This window comes from Pteropus medius, unplaced genomic scaffold (genome assembly GCF_902729225.1).
Source record: "Pteropus medius unplaced genomic scaffold, Ma_sr-lr_union100, whole genome shotgun sequence".
Lineage (NCBI taxonomy): Eukaryota > Metazoa > Chordata > Mammalia > Chiroptera > Pteropodidae > Pteropus > Pteropus medius.
Window position 1 is genome coordinate 300903 of NW_024352840.1, and position 22176 is coordinate 323078.

Genomic DNA, 22176 nt, shown 5'->3' on the forward strand with positions numbered 1-22176 from the left:
CATTGTCAAGTTATAAACTCCTTGATTCCCGCTTTATTTTCTTAACCTTTCTTGAAAATGTTACTTTTCTCTTGCTTTATATGTTGCTGTCAAGAAGTCAGATTTAAATTTGATTTTTTTTTTCCTTCCTAAGAGACCGTCTTTTCACCTGTAGGTCCAGAAGAGTTTGGCTTTGTCTTTTAGATTTAGTGTCTTACTAGCATATGTTTCAGAATTGACCAATCAGGACTTTGTTGCGGATGTACATGTCTCATATATTCTTTTCCATCATTGCTTTCCATTTGTTCCTTTCGCTACCTTCTGGATATTTTCTTTTGATATATCTTTCTGTTTACTCTTTCTCTCTTGTTGAGTATAAAGGTTTGTTGTTGTTGTTGTCGTCGTTTTTAATACCTGGTTATGTTTTTTTCGTACTACACATTACATAGGAAATAATGGGAAAATAATTTTAGGATCTAGATAATGAGGCCTTCCCCTAAAGATTTATATTTGTTAGCTTCCTTTTGCAGTAGGGTTTTGTCTCTAGTTTGTAGCCTTTCTGGATGTTTTCTAGAGCCCCTTTTTGGGGCAGGACCCAAATTCCATTGTTGTTTACCAATCCGTAGGAGTCTGAAATCAACGTTTCTCAGACTCTTACCTGCATTAAGTAAATAGTAGTAAATGTCTCAGTGGGAAATTCAGCATGAAACCTGGGATCATGTCCATAGAGTTTCCCTCGTCCTTAGAACGTTACCCACGAATCCTCTTTTTCTTTGGAGATCAGTAAGGTCTTCCCAAACATGCTTCTGTTTTATAATATTTACAGCTTTTCAAGATGTTCACAGCAGAAAGGACAAAACAGAACATAATCCTCATTACACAATGAAGTACTTTATTTCCCTCTTACCACTTTTAAATGGTTCCCTTAATTTGTAGTGAGCTGTTGATACTTAGAATCGAGATTTCGTGACCAAGGTAAGTGGTATTCTTTATAGTATTAATAGTATGCTATATTTTTATAGAAAATGCTATAGCAGAGAAGTGGTATTTACTTTCCGGGATGAATACTGACAGAATGAAAGTAAGTCATGGGCAATACTAGATAAATGCATGGACCAGAGGTGAAGGCACCACCGATGCACTGTAGAGCAGTAAGAAAGCGGGTTTGCTACAGATGGCTAGCACCAAAGATCCATTGTTACAATGTTTGCCATATTTTTACTTAGTTTCTGTTTAGTTTGTGCAGCTTCTCTGTTTTTGTCTTTGAAGGTAAATCTTAATATTATTGATTTCTTTGCTGTTTTTCTCTTGCTGAATCTCACTAGAGTCGTGTCAAATGTTTTAGTCTTTTTAACGAATCAGCTTTTGACTTTGTTCAGCATTTGTTGCTTTAGTCTTTTTTTTTTTTAATTGTTTTGCTGTTTCTTGGTAACTACTTAAATTTAATAATTAGTTCATTATTTTTCATCTTGTCTGGTTTTAGAGTATAAGCATTCAAGGCTATCACTTCTCAGCTCTAATTGTAACTTTCACATTTTGATCTGGTGTGTTTTTGTTATCATTCAGTTATGAATACTATTTTCTAATATATTTTTGACCTATAAGTTTTGGAAATATTTTGAAGATTTCTAATTTTTAATAATTTCCCAAGATGTATTTTTAATTCAATTTGATTTTTATTAAATGTTATGTATTTATAATATTTTGTCAGATTTATTACTTATTGAAATGATTATGTTAAAATCTACTAAAATATTGGTTTCTTTGTCAAGTTATCCTTTTTGCTGTTTTAATTTTTTTTGCTTAAATATTATGAGCCATGCAGTAGATCCAGATAAGTTTAGAAGTGAAATATTTACTACATATCAATTAACCACTGTAACTTTGATAATGACTTAGTCTATTTTAGTGAATAATGATAGATATTCCTTTTGTTTATATTTTCCTATTTTTTCACATTTATTTATGTTCAAATTTTTTATAGTCTCTTATAAACAGCTTCCTTTCAAGTGTTCCTTGGGTGGCCTACCAATTCAGGACAATTTAAATTAAATGAAACTTTTTTGAAATATATGGACTGAAGCCAACCTAGAACCTGCTTGAGTTTGATATTTCTTCCCAGAATCATCAAATGGGGTTTAATTTTTTTTCTTTTTTTGTTTGTTTTTAAACTTCTACCTAATGCCTAAACTTAGTTGGATAAGTTTCCTTCTGGTTCCCTTCCCTAGAGCAAGATTTATTACACATTCATAGTTTGTAATTCCATTTTCACTCAGGGATTCTCCCGTTGAATTACCCATTATGGATAGGTCCTAGGTTTTAATTTTTTGCCATGATACCGAGTCCACAAGTTCAAATTATCCAGGATTTGGTTAGTATACTCAAGTTGAAAGCAGGCTCTGGTGATTCCTTACCAACAAGTGTTCCCACTTATGCCTCATTTTGGGAAATCCAGAATGTTCTTACCCTTATGTCAACTCAGTGATCTGTATACAAATATATATTTTTAAATATATAAACCTTTTTTGTTTCAATTACCTCCTGATTCTCTTACCTTTTATTTCTTCTCATTTCTTTTATTTTTACTTACTTGGCAAATTACCGATTTTCCTCTCTAACACTTTTACTGATTTTTAAATATTCTTAATTTTAAGAAGTCTGCTTTCTTCTCTGATTGCTCTTTTATTTCTTACCTAGATGGAGATTCTTCTCAAATATTTCTAAAAATACTAATTAATAGTTTTTTTAATAGACTTACCAAAAAACAGTTTCAGGTTCACAAAACTGAGGGAAGGGTATAGAGATTTCTCAGTATCCTTTGCTTCTACACATGCACAGCCACCCCCATTATCAACATCCCCCACCAAAGTGGTACATTTGTTATAATTAATAAACTTACATTGACACATCATTATCATTCAAAGTCCATAATTTACCTTAGGGTTCACTCTTGGTATTGTACATTCTATGTGTTTAGAAAAATGTAAATTTTGGATATGAACCCCTTACTGAATGTATCATTGGTGAATATCTTCTCCCATTAGTAGACTGTCTTTTCGTTTTGTTGATGGTTTCCTTTGTTGTGTAAATGACATGTATCTATTATTATGGTATCATACAGAGTATTTTCACTAAAAATCCCCTGTGCTCTGCCTGTTTATCCCTCCCCACCCCCAGTCCTTAGCAACCACTGATCCTTTTATTATCTGTGTAGTTTCGTTTTTTCTAGACTGTGTAGTTGCAATCATACAGTATGTAGCCTTCTCCAGATTGGCCCCTTTCACTTAGTAATATTCATTTAAGGTTCTTCCATGTCTTTTCATGGCTTGCTAGCTCATTTCTTCTTTGTGCTGAATAGTATCCGTGGTCTGGACGTACCAGTTTATTTATCCATTCACCCCCTATAGGATATCTCGGTTGCTTTCAAGTTTTGGCAATGATGAATAAAGCTGCTATTTTCATGTGCAAGTTTTTGTGTGCACGTAAGTTTTCAACTCCTTTGGGTAAATACCAAGGAACGTGATTGCTGGACCATATGGTTTAGTTTTGTAAGAAACTGCCAAACTTTTTTCAAAGTAGCTGTACAAATTTGTATTCCCACCATCAGTGTATGAGAGTTCCTGTTGCTCCCCTCACTAGCTAGCACTATGAGTTGTCACTGTTTTGTATTTATTTATTTTTTTTTGCCATTCTAATAGGCATGCAATGGTATCTCGTTATTAATTTGCAATTCCCTAATGATAGATGATGCTGAGCACCTTTTGATATATGTGACGAGGTATCTGTTAAGATATTTTGCCCATTTTTAATTGGGTTATTATTTTCTTATTGTGAGTTTAAGAGTTTCTTGTACATTTTAGAGAACAGTTCTTTATGAGCTATGTCTTTGCAAATATTTTATCCCAGTATGTGGTTTGTCTTCTTATTCTCTTGACAGTTGGCAGAGAAAGATTTTTAATTTTAATGACCAGATTTCACTACTTTTATGTGATATATACATTATTTGCAGATTTTGTATTTGAGAAATTGCCTTCTCAATAATATTCATTTTTAACCTCAAAATCAATATGCATGTGCATTCATGGTCATTCACAGATATGTGCAAAGTGATAAAAGATTTGAGTTTTGCCCAACATGCATGTTCCTAGCTGAAGTCAAACAAGGCAACACTCATCCTTCTTGTTGTAGCTCTCATACTATAAACAAGTGTCTTTTTTGAAGTCTCTCCGATGCCACGTTTTTATGCTTTTTGTTGGTGATCGTACTTTTTATTTATTTATTTGTTTTTCTCTATTTCTGCTTCATTTCTTTTCTTCATTTGAGATGATTTCATGGACTATAGTGGAAAACAGCTTTATTAAACCATCTTTACCCAGAAATACAATATATAATTTTACTTTAAAAATACTAACCTAACGTTTTTCTTTCTTAAGGATATTTTATTCTAATGTAAATGTTGCGTTGTTATGTCCACAGATGATCACTTTTGATGAGCTATAATTTTAGTATGTAGTTTTCAATGTAGGGTTCAGAAGTTTGAGTTCTTTCAAGATTATAGGACTCAATTTGTTTTTAGTTTAGAGCAATTTTGATCCCTCCACACACACAAAAAAAAAATCCATAAAGTATTTTAATTCTAGGAAAATTTTTAAAGTAAAAATAACATGAGCCTAATCACAGTTTTCTATAAAGGCATATGGTGAAGGCTTCCTCTTCCATTTAGCTTTAGGGAAAAAAATCTCTCCTATTTTATTACAATTTTTACTTCACTTTTCTTAAATTGGATGTATACTAAATTTTGGACAAAATGGTATGGCATTGCTTGGAAAAAGCGCATCAGTAAGATATTATTCAAAAATAGGTTAATAATCAGACTATAGATATGTAAACAACTTCTTTCATAAAAATGAATAACAAAAGTCTATGACCATGCCACCCTGAACATGCCAGATCTCATCTGATCTTGGAAGCTAAGCAGGGTCGGGTCTGGTTAGTACTTGGATGGGAGACCACCTAGGAAGACCAGGTGCTGTAGGTGTTACAAAAAAAAAGAATGACAAAAATAAAAAATAAGATAGTTGTTCTTGTATGAGGCATTATTCTAAATTATCCAACAATGTTATACACTATAGAGAGTAATTGATGATAATTTTACTTTTTTCTATGTGATATTATTGCCTTTGAAAGCTTTTACTTAATATTGAATTAAGTAATTCCTTTCCAGAAAGAAAATATTTTCCCACCATTACTATTCTTCACATGTATGAAAACTAATCAAAGTAAGGCATGTTCTCAAGAAAACCCAGGGAACTGGTGTTCAGCCAAAGAGCCAATTATCCATTCTGAGAGCAAAAGTTGTGAGCTAGATAGATAGCTGAGGAGAGCTACAGTTCTGTTAGTTATACACATCTCTACTGTCTACTTAAGCAACCCAAATACATGCCGCATCACTGCCCTTGAATTCATTTTTAAAAGTCATGAATTATATTTCAACTCTGACATCTAAAGAATATCAGAAATTGTCCCTCTTGTATTTATTACAAGAAAAATCCAGGCATTTTACCCTTTATTGTCTTCCTCCTTAAAACCCATAATGCTGTCTAATCATGAGAAAAACATCAGATAAATTCCAATTGATTCTATAAAATCCTTGGCCAGTGAGCCTTGAAAAAAAAAATTTTTTTTTTTTTTTTAAATCGCAACATATTTGACATATAACGTTATTCTGGTCATCAAAAACAAAGGAAGCCTGAGAAACTGTCACAACCAAGAAAAGCTAAGGAGACGAGATAACTAAATGTAATGTGGTATCCCGGATGGGATCCTGGAACAGGAAAAAAAAAAAAGGAGATTAGTAGAAAGGAAGGAATTCTGAATAAAGTATGGAATTTAGTTAACGATAATGTATCTATAGTGGTTCATTAATTGTGACAAATGTGCCACGCGAAATGTAAGATGCGAATAATATGGAATGCTGGATGTAGGGTATGTGGGAATCTTCTGGATTATGTTAGCATTTTTCTATATATCTAAAACTTTTAAAATTAAAAGATTATCTAAAAATTATGATCACAAAAAGAAGAAATATTTTTGTTTTAAATTATAGCATTAAATATTACATTTGTATCTTCCATCAAAATGTTATATCACAGCACCAAGACCATAAAATTCCACTCTTCTATCATTTGTTTTTCATCTAAATACAACAAATACCACCTTAGCTGAAAATATTGATAAATAAATATCCCTAAAGTATAGGCTCCGCTCTTAATTCTTAACTGCGATTTTGTTGGCTAAGGAGGGAAAGAAAAAAATTTATTTCATATGAAAAGTGCTATGGGATCTTTAACATTTAAACTGCCTGTTCTACGTCTAAACTGGAATCCATTCCTTTTTGGCATACTTACCTAGGAGTCAGGTTACAAATAAGAGCGACACCTTCTTACGCATGCTTTTAACCTCTGTACCACATTATTTTTGAATCATCGATGATCACTTTCATCCCGGCTTTAAATGTTAAAATAAATATTTCCAATGCACATTTCAATAAATACAGTCTTTTCCTGATTACCACTTCCGAAAAGTCATCCCAACCAGGCTTAGCTTCCCATTGTGTTTTTTAGATAACCTTGAACAAATTTGTAAAACATCAACTTTGGGGGGATTCAACTTCTAGTATCATTTACCTAGTTAGATAAAAGTCATTTTAATATTTATACTAACGAGTGTGTGCTGCAAATTCAAAGAGAATCTTGGAGAATTTTGTGACAAACCAGAAATAAACAAAAGAAAATAAAATGCTAGAAGAAAGTTTTAATGGGAGACTTTTGAGTTTAGTTACTACTAAAATAATCATTATAGTAATAAGTTATAACTGCAGCAGACTTGTCTTTTTCTTAAGAAAGGAAGTATGTCTTCCTTTCTTAAATGACCCCACAATCTTTCCATAGTAATCCTGCTTAGCCCAGGGGTTTCAGAGCAGGGCTGCTAACCCTACCACACCATCCTCCAAATGGATTCCTAATGTCCCCCAGAGTTTTCCTTCCTGGACTGACTGATTTATCAGACCAGAATCCTTCTGAGGCTGTTGCTAAACTCCAGGGAATGATCTTTCCTTTTCCTCTGTAACTATAAATTTTTAAATACCAATGTTTCCCTCTCATATCAACACCCAATATGAGAATGAAGCCAGAACAGGAAAGCAAATCTGAGAGATGAAAGAAAGTGCTAGTGATGTTTTTGAACATCCATGTCCAGCCATGCCCGATGAAAGCCTATCAGTGGGCTTCTGATTATGTGAGCCAATTTATTCCCCTTAGATAAAGATTTAGTTTATGTTTCTATCAACCTAAACTGAAAATGCTAGATAATGTACTAATAATTTTTGAACATGTGCTATGTGCTAGAAACTGTGTTAAATGCTTTAAATAAATGATCTCATTTAAGTTCCACAATAACTCTTTGAAAGACATTCTATAATTAACCCCTCTGAGATTATAAATAGCCCTATCATTAAAGATGAAGGACTTTAAGTAACATGCCCAAACTCCTAATAGAGAAACAGAGGCTCAACAAAGTTAACCCAAAGTCACAAAATTAACTTTATGGAGGTCAAGACAGTTATGCTATGTCTATTGGCACAAAAATCAGCGTGAGAAAATGAATTGTTTGGCAGTCTAAACAATCAAATTGATTTAAGTAAAAATATTAGTTAATTGACTGAATTCTACTTATTATTTCTAAAGCAGTTTACAAAAAAAGCATGCCTTTTATGTGTGTTTGTGTATACATATGTGTATGTATATTTTTTCTTCTTTTCTGCAGCACCAAAGTAATTCAATGAATAGGTAACATTTGGTAATTTAACAATAGATACATCAAAAAAGTTTTCATTGACTTTTCTTTCTTTTTTTTCAATTTTTATTTTTTGTCAAAATTTTTTTATGGTGACATTGGTTAACGAAATCCAGTAAGTTTCAGGTGTACAATTTAGCAGTAAGTCATATATATATATATAGCATTGTGTGTTCACCACCGATAGTTAGATTTCTTTCTGTCACCATATATTTGACCCCTTTTACCCCATCTACCTCCCCCAAGTCACTGACTTTTCAAAACACCAAACTACATTTGCGGATGTGTGAAAACACAAAATGAATTAGCCACACGATCTTTTTCAGGCAAATATTTCATAAGCCTGCAGAAGATATATTTTTGTTTATATTTATCTTGCTTCCTTTTCCCATGCTATGAAAATAATCTGAACATTCTTAATTAGTGAACTCTTCTCAAAATTATTTTGAAATAGCATATCACAAAAATATACTAATAATAAACCTGTTAAGTCCAAAGTTCTAATTCTCAAAATTACCATTTGTAAGAGAAAAGTTAGGGAACTAGTAAGCCTGTAGGGGAGCTTAATACTGAAGTCAAAATCTTTGGTTCTAGGCTGCATTTCTAAAACATTAATTGTCAATGCATTTAGAATTCTAGTAGCAGTGGGCAACATATGGTTGTATGCCCTTCTGTTTATATGTCTTGTAATCTGTATAATGGATACTGGCACCATGGCACATATCTAAATTTTCTCTTAATTCTAATTTTAAATATTCATGTTAAATAAATTTGCAAAAAATCCTTACTCTCATATGCTCATTTATTCTTGTTTTTAAATAACAAAATCAAGCTGTATAAAGAATAAAAGAAATATAATTACTATTTTATTTTAGAAACACATTTCTAACACATGGTTCCCATGAATTTATGATTGTTAAAAGTGTTTTAGGGAAACTAAATGTAAATTACAGAGATAGTTTAAATTTTAATAACCATTTCCAGCACTTTTCTCATTTAAAGTAACTCAAATATTTAAAAAACAATTTTATTTTGTAAAAACTAGTATTAAGGAGCACAAACTTTTGCTTGTCTTCTTTCCAGTCTAGTTTGTTGAGTTCTTAATTTAACACCTTAAGTTTACTAAAGTAAAAACAGTTTAGCCAATCATCATCCATAAGCTATGTATGTATACCCTTAGGTTTTCACTACGGCTGCCCTGAAATTAGAACTAAAGATGGAAAGCACATGGCTATGAGCTCATCACGCCATAATGAGCTGGGCTTCAGAGATTGCAAAGTGCTTCACTTCCACAATATGCAAATTGTGTACAATACCAGATGCAGAAGTGCTGATCCAGTTGCCAAGTTCTATGGAGGGCATGGTGATTCATTCACAAATTGTCACAAATTTACATACTCAGGAACTAGCAGCCTGTTTAGGGCTGCCTACTTGCATGGTTACTGTGGACTATTGTGCAGCATTCGGGCACCTGGAAGGAGAGCTCAACCTTAAGCTCTATCGAGTCTACCATGATGTCAGACTTGGTTAACCACAGGATATAACTCAATCTTTTTATATACCTGTGGATATTGGATCTGCCTGCTCATGACAGAGAAAAACCATTTAGTTCAAAGAGAATGATTGACTCTGATGTAAAATTAGCACCTGTTAGTATCTTCTCCATATTCAGATGTACAGATTCCTCCTTTGAAACAATTTATTTTTGTCCACATAAGCCAATTTTTAAACTTCTGCACTTACGAAATCGCCAGTCTTAGAGTCTATGTGACACATGATTATAAATATTTACCATCTTAGAATAATATGCTCATTTACTCAGCAAATATTATTTGATGACTTACCAGAAGTCAGAAACTGAGTTGAATGTTAAGAACAATAAAACAAATTAGAGCGTGTCTTAAAAATATCTAAGTCTAGAGGAAATATAAATAAGTCATGTTCTTAATCTGTGTGTGGCCAAAACTATTCACTTTTTAAAGTATTTGATTTTGTTCTGGAGGATGTTTGAGAACAGAACAAAAATTCGATAATGAAAAAATAAATCCTGGCCAGTTGTTGAGATATTATTCATCCTTCTAAATAGTATAGGGAGACTTTAACAAAAGAATAAGTAGTTTTGTTCACTCAATCAATTTTCTGCAGGTTTATCCCTGAGGTCTAATGTTTTGGCCTAATGACTCTTTTTCCAAGGTATCAATCTTTTGAAAGAATGAAATACTGAGAGAGTAAAGGCTAGCAGATCTTTGAAAAATTGACTTTCTTAAGGGAAAGAAACTATATATTTTCTCTCTGTATAAAATGATATGGATGCATGTGGTGTGTATATGTAATATCGATGGAAAATATGTATTGAAAAGTCTAGTTTATAGCAGGGTCAGCAAACTATGGCCTGTTGGACAAATCATGCCCACCACCCTTTATTTGTAAATAATGTTTTATTGGAACACAGCCATATTTACTTATTTACATATTGCCCATGACTGCTTTCATGCTAAAGTAGCAGAGCTGACTAGTCATGGTAGAGACCATATAGCCTGCAAAACCTAAAATATTTACTATCTGGCCCTTTACAGAAAAACTTTGCCGACCCCTGGTTTATAATTTTGCATTATAGTCCTGTAAAAATTGTTTCTTTCACTAATTCATGTTTGCAAAAGCATTGCCCCACTGTAATGTACTAAATGATAATACTTATCCCGGTCAATTTATATCAGATGCCACTTAAAAATGAAAAATACTAAATAGAATCAAAAACAATTCTTTTGCATAGAAGCCGCCCTATAGAGTCTATTTAACAGAGAAGTTAAAAAGAAAGACAAATACTACCCGAGAATAAATATTTTCTACAAAAATTAATAAATCTGGTACCATATTTTCCATGTGTATAAGGATCCAGTAAAGAAAACAGAAATCACACCAGGTATTTCATTACAAGGTATTTGATATAGGAAATTAATTATAAAGATATTAGAAGGACTAAAACTGAGGATGGTGCGCAAACTCAGAGATTACCAACTATATGGTGCTACTACCATCTGTAGGGCCGAAAGAATCAAAAGATACCAAAGATGTGGAGCTAGGGCTTTTGAATGGAACCTAGAATCACAGCAGGTGCCACCCACTGGGAGCTCGGACAATGGAGGGGTGCTAAATTCATATCCTTGGCTGCCCTCACAACTTACCATAAACTGAGTAGCTTAAAGCAACAAAAGTTTACTCCATTACAGTTTAGAAGTCCTAAAGTCTGAAATAAAGATATCTGCAGGGTCATGCTCCCTCTGAAGGTTTTAGGGAAAAACTCTCCTTGCCTCTTTCTAGCTTTTGATGGTTAACAGCAATCCTTGGTATTCCTTGGCTTGTTGCTGCATTACTCCAGTTTCTGCTTCCACCTTTTCACATGGCTATCTTTCCTCTGTGTGTCCGTCTCTTCTGTGTCTCTGTGTTTAAATTTCCTTCTTCTTATGAAGTTATTGAATTTAGGAGCAACCCTAGTCCAGCATACCTCGTCTTTAATTATATGTGCAAAGTACCTATATCAAAATAAGTTTACATTCACAAGTTCCAGGTGGACATGAATTTTGGAAGCGACCCTATTTAACTCAGTAGAGGTGGACTTCAGGCAAAAGGTAAATCCACTTAGGAAATTATTGGAGATGTCACCTGAGGCATTCTCCTTCCAGTACCTTCCATTTGCCAAACTTAAGAAGAATTCGGCTGGCAACAGAAACTGGGAAACGTGTGCAGAGGACAGCTCTTTGAGATACAAAACAGATTAGGGGCTCGCTAGTGTGAAGGAGAAAGAAATTTTACTCTACCCTTCTAGGTTCTTTCTGCTGGTCTAATAATTAAACCCACATGAGGCAGATTAACAGGAGAAAATGACCAGAGTTAATTACACATGTATATATGGAAACCTCACATACATGAGAGAGATACCCTACATACTTGAAATGCTCAGAGAACGAAAGGTAAAATGAAGTATATATGGTATCATGAGCTGAGGAATGCAGTAAGAGGCAAGAGCTTCAGCGGGAAGGAGGGTAATTTGCAGGACAATAAAAAGAACAGATGTTCAGCGATTAGAAATTTGCCCCGCTCTGTAAATAGGTTGTACAAAGTTATTTCTGCTAATTGATAATGGGCAAGACCCCCAGTTGAAATTCTTTAAGGGCGAGGTAAAAGTTTCTTATGAACCTGCAGGATCTCAATTGCCTTCAGCTCAAAATAATTCACATGCCAAAGTGGCACATCTTGGGGAGGCCTGTTCTGAACCCCTTCTCTAAGTACAGGTCTGAGAAGCCTACAAACGAACAAACAAAAACAACCTGCTCACCATGTTTATAAAATTCTTCAGAACCTCCTAAACTTTTAGATCCATACTAAAAAGTTATGGATGAAATTATATGACATTTGGGGCTTGCTTAACAATAATGCAGAAAATGGAATAAGTGAATAAAAATCTAGATCAATCTATTTCAACAACACCATCACTGACATTTTGGACTAGATAATTCTTTGTCATGGGGGCTTGTGTGTTGTAGAATATTTACTAGCATCTCATTCCCCTGCCTACTAGGATGCTGTGTAACACCTCCTCACACACACCAGCGGAGGACAACCGTAAACATCACCTTCTGCATGACATTAACAAATGTCCACTTGGGGGCAAAATTGACTGTTTGAAGATCACCGGTTTAGTTTAAATAAGATTGACTCTGAGTTAATGATTGTTGAAGCTGGCTGATGGGCGTGTTGTGGTTTGTTATAGTATTCTCTCTACTTCAGTATATTTTTAGCATTTCCATAAGAAAAACTGAATAACACAAAATAAACTACCTTAGAGAGTGTTCTGCTTCTGTTAGATTTATATTTGAATAAGGCCATTACTAAAGGTCACACAAGTCAATACTTGAGTCAATTAGTAATGATGCTAATGAATTCTGAAGGTCAACTTCTGAAATGACTTTACACAGAGAGAAATTGAGCAATTTTACATGCTCTATATCTTCATCATCAATATTCATGCATTAAGTATATAAATACGACACCGCATTAAATATTTGTTTTAAAAATATATTTATACATATACAACTCAAGTCTACAGAAAATTTTAATCAACTATATAGGTAGTTCCTTTGTATATAAATAAAAAAGATCATTGGCTTGACTTTACATTTGCCAATGCAAATAGATAGTCACATCATATCACTGCATCCTAAGGTGAACCGGAAGTGAGCCTGATAAGTTTGAATTCCAGTTCTCCTATTGTCTAAATTTCTACTTTGGACATATATCTCTGTAGACTTCAGTCTCCTGAGAACAAGAGAATTCTGCACAATACTGCTAACATGATCTTTCTAAAATATATACCATAATCATTTCCTTTTTATACCTTTAAGGATGAAATGCAAAATCCTCAGTGTGATATCTATATATATCCCTTAAACTCTGCTTATCTTTCTTGTCAGGTCTTACTGTTTCTCACACCTCTATGCTCCATTCATGTTAAACCATCTACAGTTCTGTGTATATGTCATGGTGATGCAGGACAGGGCAAATTTCCCCGAGTAGGGGATGACCAAGGCCTGCACTAACAGAGGAAGAGGGTCCTTTGCCGGGAGAGTGTAGAAAGAATTCAACACACATGCCAAAGTTAAGGTCAAAGGGAAAGTTTATTAGAAAAGGGTTAACATTTCACAGACAGAGCATGGTCTCTCAAAGGCAGAGAGAGGGACCCTGAGTGTTGACATTATTGTATGTTTGCAATGCTAATTTCTTGTGCATATTTCTAAAGTAGGCGGAGGCAAATTGCAAATTTACCTAAAAGATAAAAATAAGCTGAAAGTTGTCTTGTCCATAGTTCCTTGGTTCTAGCAATGTAGTGTTTACTCTTTTTCATAGGGAAGTGCGGTTTCATGGAATTCAGTTTATATATCATTCTTTAGTTCTTGTGAGTTACAGTTTAAAGACTTTGTTTACCCATTTCCTTTGGTATGGACATACAGTGAGAAAGGGGAAGGGGAAGAGTACGTAGCCTGAAAGGTCTGCTGGCAGTTTCTGGCCTTTAATACAAAGGTTCCCCATGGTTTTAGCAATAGGGAATGAATGATTTTATTTGTGTAGGGCGCCACTAAAAGACTCCAGTTGTTCCTAGGGAAATGGGTTGTTAGCAATCCCAGCAGAAATCTTCCTTTGTTCTGCAGCTGTCCTCCTGGCCTGGCTGCAGAGCTGATCAGCATATTGCAGTCTCTCAATGTGGCTTGATTTAACATTTTAATTCTTTTGCCTCCTCCCTACATTAATGGTTTCTGATTTCTCTGTTTATCCACATTCTCTAGATCAGCATCTGCCCCATTTTACCTTTTTATATTACTGGCCCGACCCCATTGTCGTTTGAATTGCAATCCCCTATTCATGCATGAAGACTTTGCCTCTTTGTATCACACAAGACATTCATCTAAATATCAACCAAATGGGTGAAATGTATAACTTATTTGCTAGCATATATTTCAATGTGTAAGTATGAAATGTACCATTTTTTCTGTGGCAATGTTTAGTAATGATGATTTAAATGTCCAAAATTTCTAGCTTTTTTTATATTGCAGTGCCTCACCTTCCTTTTCCTATACTTTCTGCCCTTTAATAAAATACTTCCATCAGTAACTTCTCTTTCTAATCGCTTTCTCTTTGTGACTTCCTTTCATTACTCATGAGCTTCCATAGGTGACTATGCGATGAGATCCAGGCATCTGGCTTTGTGCTACTCTACTGCACTTCCCTATGAAAAAGATTAAACACCATTGCTAGAGCTAAGGAACAACTTTCAGCTACTTTTGTCTTTAGGTAAGTTTGCAATTTGCCTTCACTTACTTTAGAAACACATGCATTGGAAATTCCCATTGTAAACCAGTTTGGCATATTAATATTTGGAAGTAGTAGTTAAGCAATCTGACCAGTTTCCTTGAAGTCCTTTCTGCATCTGTTGGAAACATTATTGAATAGTCATTGGTCTCTGAGTCAGCTGAGTTTATCTGCTATCAGTAAAACATCAGTTCATCTGGAAAACGACATTCCAGATTTGAAACATTTATTATTCCGAATTTTCTGCCTGGTGAAAATGAGCATCGTTCTAGGAATGAGAATAAAAGGATAATCCAGCAAGATCTGTGTTTTTGTTAGTTTTCATTGTCTTGATTTTATGACTTATATAATTATTACATATACAATAAAGCAGATAATATTTATAAATGGTATAGTCAGACTCTATAAACACAGAACTCATTCTCATTTTATATGCATACCTCTATATGAGGACAAAGCAAAGCTTTTGAAAATATATGTGCATGCATATTTTCAGTACATATTTTTATGTCCTGGTGCATTCTTCAGTTATATTTATCTAAAACTTAAAATTTTCATTAAGAGTTGGTCTATAAACGGTTAATGTATTTCTGTAATTTGGAGAAATATCTTCAACTCACACGTAGTAAGCCCAAATCATCTCCCTTACCGACTTTGACTAATTAAATATCTTAAATTACAAGGATATGAAATGACCATTGTGTTAGAAAAGTATCTTCCCTTTGTTTCCTCTTACACTCTAATATCAGAACTTAATAATCTTTTTAATTATAAAAACTACAGAAAACTCGCTTTTTATAAATTGTCTTTAAAATATAATATAGGGGAGCAGAATTTGTCACCCCAAAATACGTTTCTTTGGCATGAGGATTTTCTTGAACTGGTTAATTTTAAGAACCAGCAGACAGGGGAGAAGCTCTGAAAACCCAGTAGAAGTTACCCTTTGTAAAGGACATTTACATTTGTCAGGGAAATCTCCATCTGTAAGGGTGTCCCCCTCAGGGTACCAGGCCTGCCTTCACCGTCAGTGCAGAAGGCAGGGACTTAAATCTGCATAACAACCCTACCCTTGTTTACTGTGCTCTTCTGCTAACCTCCCATAACTGATTCTCCCCCCTCCCAACATCTTCCTTTGTCTAGCTGAGGAGGTTATTTAAGGTGTTGGCTTCAGCCATTTTGGCAAGTTGCTCAGTGTTTCTGGCTATCTCCCACGTGTATGAAAGGTATACATGTTATTCAACTTTAATTTGTTTTTCTACTGCTAATCTGTCTCATGTCAATTTGATTATTAGACCAGCCAGAAGCACCTAGAAGCATAGAAGACTTTTTCCTCTCTGACAGTAATTTCTTAACTTATTTCATTATTTATTTTCGCTCCTTAGTAGCAATGTGCTTCACCACAAGGCAAAGAGATTTACTTGTAAACTAGAAGCCTGAGCATTAGGATGGAATGAAAGAAAGCCTTCCTGGTAAAGGAATTTTTAAGCGGCAGATCATTTACTGTCAAACTCTAAATAATACTACATAAGAATGCCTAAAGGTGCCTTAAAACAAATTGTCCCTATTTTGAATTTCACAATTAAAGGGGAAGGAGGATTTCCAAACATCTTTCCAGAAGTCTGAGTGTGCCTGGAGTTAGGACCCTGGCGGTAATCAGTTGCTGCATGTTAAGGAAGCACCTGGGATGGCAGTGATGGCTGGCTTGGTGAGTCGCTCAACCCCTGAGGACATTTTTGCAAATAGAGGCAAAACGTCAAGACCTTTCTCAAAAATTAAATCAGCAAGCTTCCTAGTTATCCTTCAGACTTAAGTAGAGAGTAAATTCCTATTCCCTGAAGCACCTTGTAAGAGCAGAGCTGCCTGAGCACAGTTCAAGGCCGCCTTTAGCTTGAATGAGAACTGGATAGAAATAGCCTTTTCAGAATACAAAACAGGAAAAGTCTTCTCTTCCCATAAATTTATATGTGATACTTTTATAAAAAATAATTATACCACAGGACCTATGCATTGGAGTTACACTAGCAATCTCTAAGTAAAGTCAGAATTTTAAGAAATGTTTATTTACTTCCAATGTGCTTTTTAGCACATTAAAGTAAAAAGCACAAAGATGTATGAATGTGTTTCCATGGTTATCTATTTCAGATACTACAATCTATCTTCAGCTTTCTGTATCTATTTTAAACTTGACTTTGCCCAATGATTTTAAATAAAAGCATGCCATACTCTCAGGAGTGCTGTCCCATAGAACTTTGTGCTTTGATGAAAATGTTCGGTATCTACAATGTCCAATATGGTAGCCTCTGGCCAAATGTAACTATTGAGCACTTGCAATGTGACTAGTGAGACTGAGTAACTGAACTTTTCATTTTAAGATCGTAATTAATATAATTAAACCTACAAGTTTATATGCCTGTCCTGCAGTAAGACTAATCACTAAAGCATCAAGTATGCAACAAAGAAAGAGTTTATTTCAAGAGGCAGCCAAATGAGTAGACAGGGAGAAAGCCCAAATCTGCTTCCGTGATCCAGGGTTCGAAACTGGTTTTTAGGGAGTTAGGGGGAACAGGTATGCAGAAGCGTGAAGGGGAAGGGGGCAAGTTTTAATTGGAGAGCTTTGGAATTTGGCCATTTATGATAAGGAGCTTCAGCACCAGATCTTCCTGGACAACGGACCCTTCACTTCTGAAAGGGTCCTGCTGTTCAAGTTCTGGACATGTCCATATCTTCTGGTTCCATTGGGAGGCTGTGAGACTTTGGTTCTAGGTGCAGCTGGAGGTCAAATTTCTCTCCACTGCGCGTGCTTCGGCTGCACGGCTTGCAGTTTTGGTGCCGTCTCTGAAAAGCATCTTGTTAGAAATAGGGTAGGACCATTTTAAGCTGGTTTGGAGGTTATATTAACTTAAATTGAAAGAGCCATGTGTGGCTACTAGCTACTCTATTCGTATTGGGCAGCACAGCTTGAGAACAGTTTTTCTCAAGCTTTAATATGCACAATGGCATCTTGTTCAAAAGAATTGATCTATAGGATCTAACCACATCCTATGCCACTGTTCATTAGCACCACACTGCATTATCCCGTATCCACCACCCAGCTCTCTATAATAAAATTATTCTAGCTTTCCATCACTTTGGTCTTTGAACCATACTTCTTTCTACCTCAGGACCTTTGCACATATTGTTCTTTCTAAAGAGATTGTTCTTTGCATACCTGCCCGGCTACCTAGTTAACTAATTTTACTCCTTTGTTTGCCAAAGATGAGTCCTGTGCCCCACGGACTTCTATGACATCATTCTCCCCTTTTTCCACATACCTACATTTATATTCTAACTGGCCCTTTGTGGTAATAAGCCATGCACAGACAAGTCCTATATGTTCTCTTTTTAGAAAATAATACACAAATCTTAACTGCTGCCATCAGAATTTACCAGTTTTCAACATCATCCTAAGTATTCTCCAACTGGTGCTTTGCATTAGCAATGAGCTTTATGTCATTTTATTACTCATATATGTAGTAACGTACAAAACAATTTTTAAAACTGTGTGCTCTTGATGATTTTCAGATAATTCCTGTAATGAGTATAAGAAACATCTAATTCTACACATGCTATTTTATTGAACTAGAAATATTTTTAAAAATTTAAAATTAACTCAAATCCTGGAAATAAATCATTTTAACTCAAGTAAATATTATAAAGTGTTTTAAGAATTTCAAGAAGGAGGAATACAAACATCATTTGGTGATAATTCCGAATTAATATATGTGTGTAGGTGTGTTTGTATAACATAACTTTCCCGTTTTTAAATTATCTGATACTTTGTTATAACTCAGTGGTCTTTAAAGGAGATTAAAGAATATCGATTAGTGCTTTAACTCATTAATTCAGTAGGCCAGCTTATTATTCTGCAGTATAAATAAACTGCAAATTTTAATGACTTAAAAAACAAAAATTTATTTCTCATTCATGTACCATATGCATGGTGGACTGGCTGGGGACTTGGCCCCACATTTGTCTCAGCTCAGGACCAATTCTGATGTAGCAGCCCTTATCTCAAACATTAGGGTTGCTTTGGCAAAGTTCAAGACAGAGCTTTGTGAATCTTCCTTTAAAAAAATTTTTAATATTAAAAAATTTTCCCATCTGTATTGAGATATAATTGACATGTAGCATTATGTAAGTTTAAGGTATATAACATTGATTTGATACATTTACAAATTGCAAAATGATGACCACCATAGTGTTAGCTACCACCTCCATCATGTCACATAATTACCATTTTTTTTTTTTTGTGGTGAGAATATTTAAGATCTACTTTTTTAACAACTTTCAAGCAAATGATATATTACTGTTAACTGTAATCACAATTCTGTGCATTAGATCCCAAGTACTTACTCATTTTCTAACTGGTAATTTGGACCCTTTGACCCACATCTCCTACTTCTTTTAAAGCTTCTTAAAATTTCTGCCTGAGAATGGCATACATCACTTCCTCTCACATTTCATTAGCTAAAACGATTCACATAGTTTCAACGTCAAGGGAACAGATGAATGCAATTTTGACAAATATTTGGAAAAACAAGAAATATTAGTGAAGAACATAAATATCAGTCGTCCCTGATGGTTACCAAACATTTGGTTATTCTTCTTGCATGAAAAATACACATATATTCCCGATACCTTTCCAAGGAATAAAATCCAAAATTCCTATCCTAGCATACATTTGGTTAAAATTTTATAATTTCTGAGTTAGTGTGAGAATCTTTACATCTTATCCACACATGGCCACTCTTGATCCAGAGACCTATGATTTACAACCTACGAACCGAACTAATATATATATATGTGTATATATATATATATATTACATATACATATGTTACATATATATTACACACACACACACACACACACACACACATACACACACACATGCATTACTGACACACACTGTCAGAAACGATGTAAGGATACCAGTGCTGACATATAGTACCGTGGGTCAGATGCCCCATGACTAGACCCTGATTATGCTACGGAGGAGATATGCCCAGTTCGTTGCTCTCCATGTTATCCAGCTAGAAACGTTGAGGGTGTTTTCAGTCTGCCCTTGGAAAGGTTGAGACTCCAAGGGTCCCTCCGAGTCATAAACTGTCATGAAGTTTTCTGTTTTCTTTTTCAGTAACATTCTCTTAAGACACTTAGTAGGCTTATTATATATTTAATTCTAGAGAGTTCCATTCTCTAAAAGCCATATACGCAGTTCGTTTCCATGCTTGCTTATTAGGTTTGCTATATTTCTTAACTTTCTCATCCCCATGTCTCCTTCTTTCAACTTAATTGCTTATTTCCTGAGCTTGTCAAGTTCCAGCAGGCGAGCCATAACTTTATTCTTTTTCTTGAGCCTTTTGTTCAATTGAAAGGATTTACTGGGTGTCAAAATCTTAATTGGGTCTTTCCTTTGAAAGATCTTAATTCATCCAGAGATTTTAATAGTAAATATGGAGGGAATACCCTTGATCTGATTTCAGTCACAAGGCCGGGTTGTAATTGGCCTTTGTCTCCGGAAGCCCTTCTCAGATGTATATTTTACCAATTAGTGTAAAAAAGCAGTTGCCTCTTCTAATCTTACAGGTCCTCAGCTTTCTACTCTCACTCTTTCCTTTTACTCCTGCTTGCAAACCAGCCAGTCCTTTCCAGATCCAATCTCTTTCTTGTAGTGCTTTATCAAAGCTAGCAACAAACAACCAACACGCACGCTTGCATTCATTTTTAATCTTTAGTTTTTGATTTACAAATTTACTAGGTATATAATTTGTCTCCAAGATAATCTCTGTCAAAAATTTTATCAAATGAGTAGGTGCTGCATAACATAAACCGTCATTCTTATAGTCTGGGATAAGTTTCCTCACCACCCACTTCCCAGCCTTTATTTTAAGCTTTCTTATGGCAGTACCACATTTCTAGGCACACTTTTCTGTACTGATCAAGATAGATGATATTATGTAGATTATTCCACTGTTAAAAACTTCTTCGTGATTTATATCATCAAGATATAGTTCTTGCTTCTGCTACATGGGGTAGTTATAGGCTGTCTTCATTCTAAAACTGAGGCGATGGTACAGGGTCAGAGAGAGGACAGTGATTCAGCCTGGAAGTTACACATGATGATCTATTCATTTCAGTGGTGGGGGGATACAAACTCTTCACATGCCTGGAAAGAGAAACAAACCATACTTTGTAAAGTGCACCAATGACTATCCTATCAAATAATAAATAAGTCAGTTTGGCTATCAAAAATATTAGAAGGAAATTTGATATGAATCTGTAATTTTACTAATGCTCCAAAATAATTGTAAATATATATTGCCTACTATATGTAGTATATTATGTAATATTTATATTCATATTATATATATTTTCTTAACTATTTTTGTTATTTACAGTAATAAAAATGTGACATGGTCTCAGCATTTTATTTCATTTTATTCTTACAATCACCCTACCAGGTAGGTGTTGCTATTCCTATTTCAGAGATATAGAAACATTAGTATTAAATAATCATGCCTGACGAGTGTACATATCACTTGGTAATAAGTGGAAATGGGCTAGATTCACGTTTCCAGTCAGTTTCTGGACAGCTCACGTGATCTTTCTACAGGAACTCTGGATTAACAAATTCTAAAACAATAACAGCAACAACTATTACTAATACTATAAAGAGACATCTACCACCTCTAACCAACAAATTTTTTCACTCTTCTTTATTGTGGATAATGTATCAACACCATTGAGATTAGGTAATTCATTTTTACTTTTTATCTTTTTCTATCATTGCTCCTTAACACACCAAAGTTTTACTGATTTTTTTGTCTCTTTAATTGTTCTTAAGCATTTTCAGAGAAGCTCTATACCAGGCTGTCAAGACAGTTGTAGTTGGTGCTAAAGAGTAGAATAATACCTTATAAGTGGAAGCAATATGGATATTTAATATGTAAAAAAACCTCATATAATATAGAAGGGAATTTCCATCACTAGTGGATGTGTTCATCTTTAATAAATTTGATCTGGACTGATATGTTATGGAAAACTTTCAAACATATAATAATAGGTCAATAAATTAGATGAACTGCAAAATGCTTTTCAGTACTAGGATTTTATGACTCTAATATGCCTACAACCAGATCTTCTGTATTCTTCCTTCCATATTTCCAAATCTTCGTTTATAGAATTCAGTACATCTTACGCCTACTTAGAGTTTTGCCTCCAAGTTTCCTAACTTAAAATTTGTTATCTTTGAAGTCCTTCTATCCTTCAAATTCTTCTACCCTCTTGATTGACCGCACGATGCCTCTTATTAGCATGTTTCTTCCTAGTTCCTGTTTTGCCCACCTTTTTTTATTCCTTATTTCATACTCTACCAATCTAAGGTGCAGTGGTTCAGCCATGTCAGGGCATTTCTGCTAGCTCCTTTGCTGTAAACTG

At 34.5% G+C, this 22176-nt stretch overlaps 1 pseudogene; it reads left to right on the forward strand.

The window, feature by feature from the left end:
* Positions 1-4898: 4898 nt before the first annotated feature.
* On the forward strand, positions 4899-5017 carry LOC120592513 (uncharacterized; annotated as a pseudogene).
* Positions 5018-22176: the final 17159 nt, after the last annotated feature.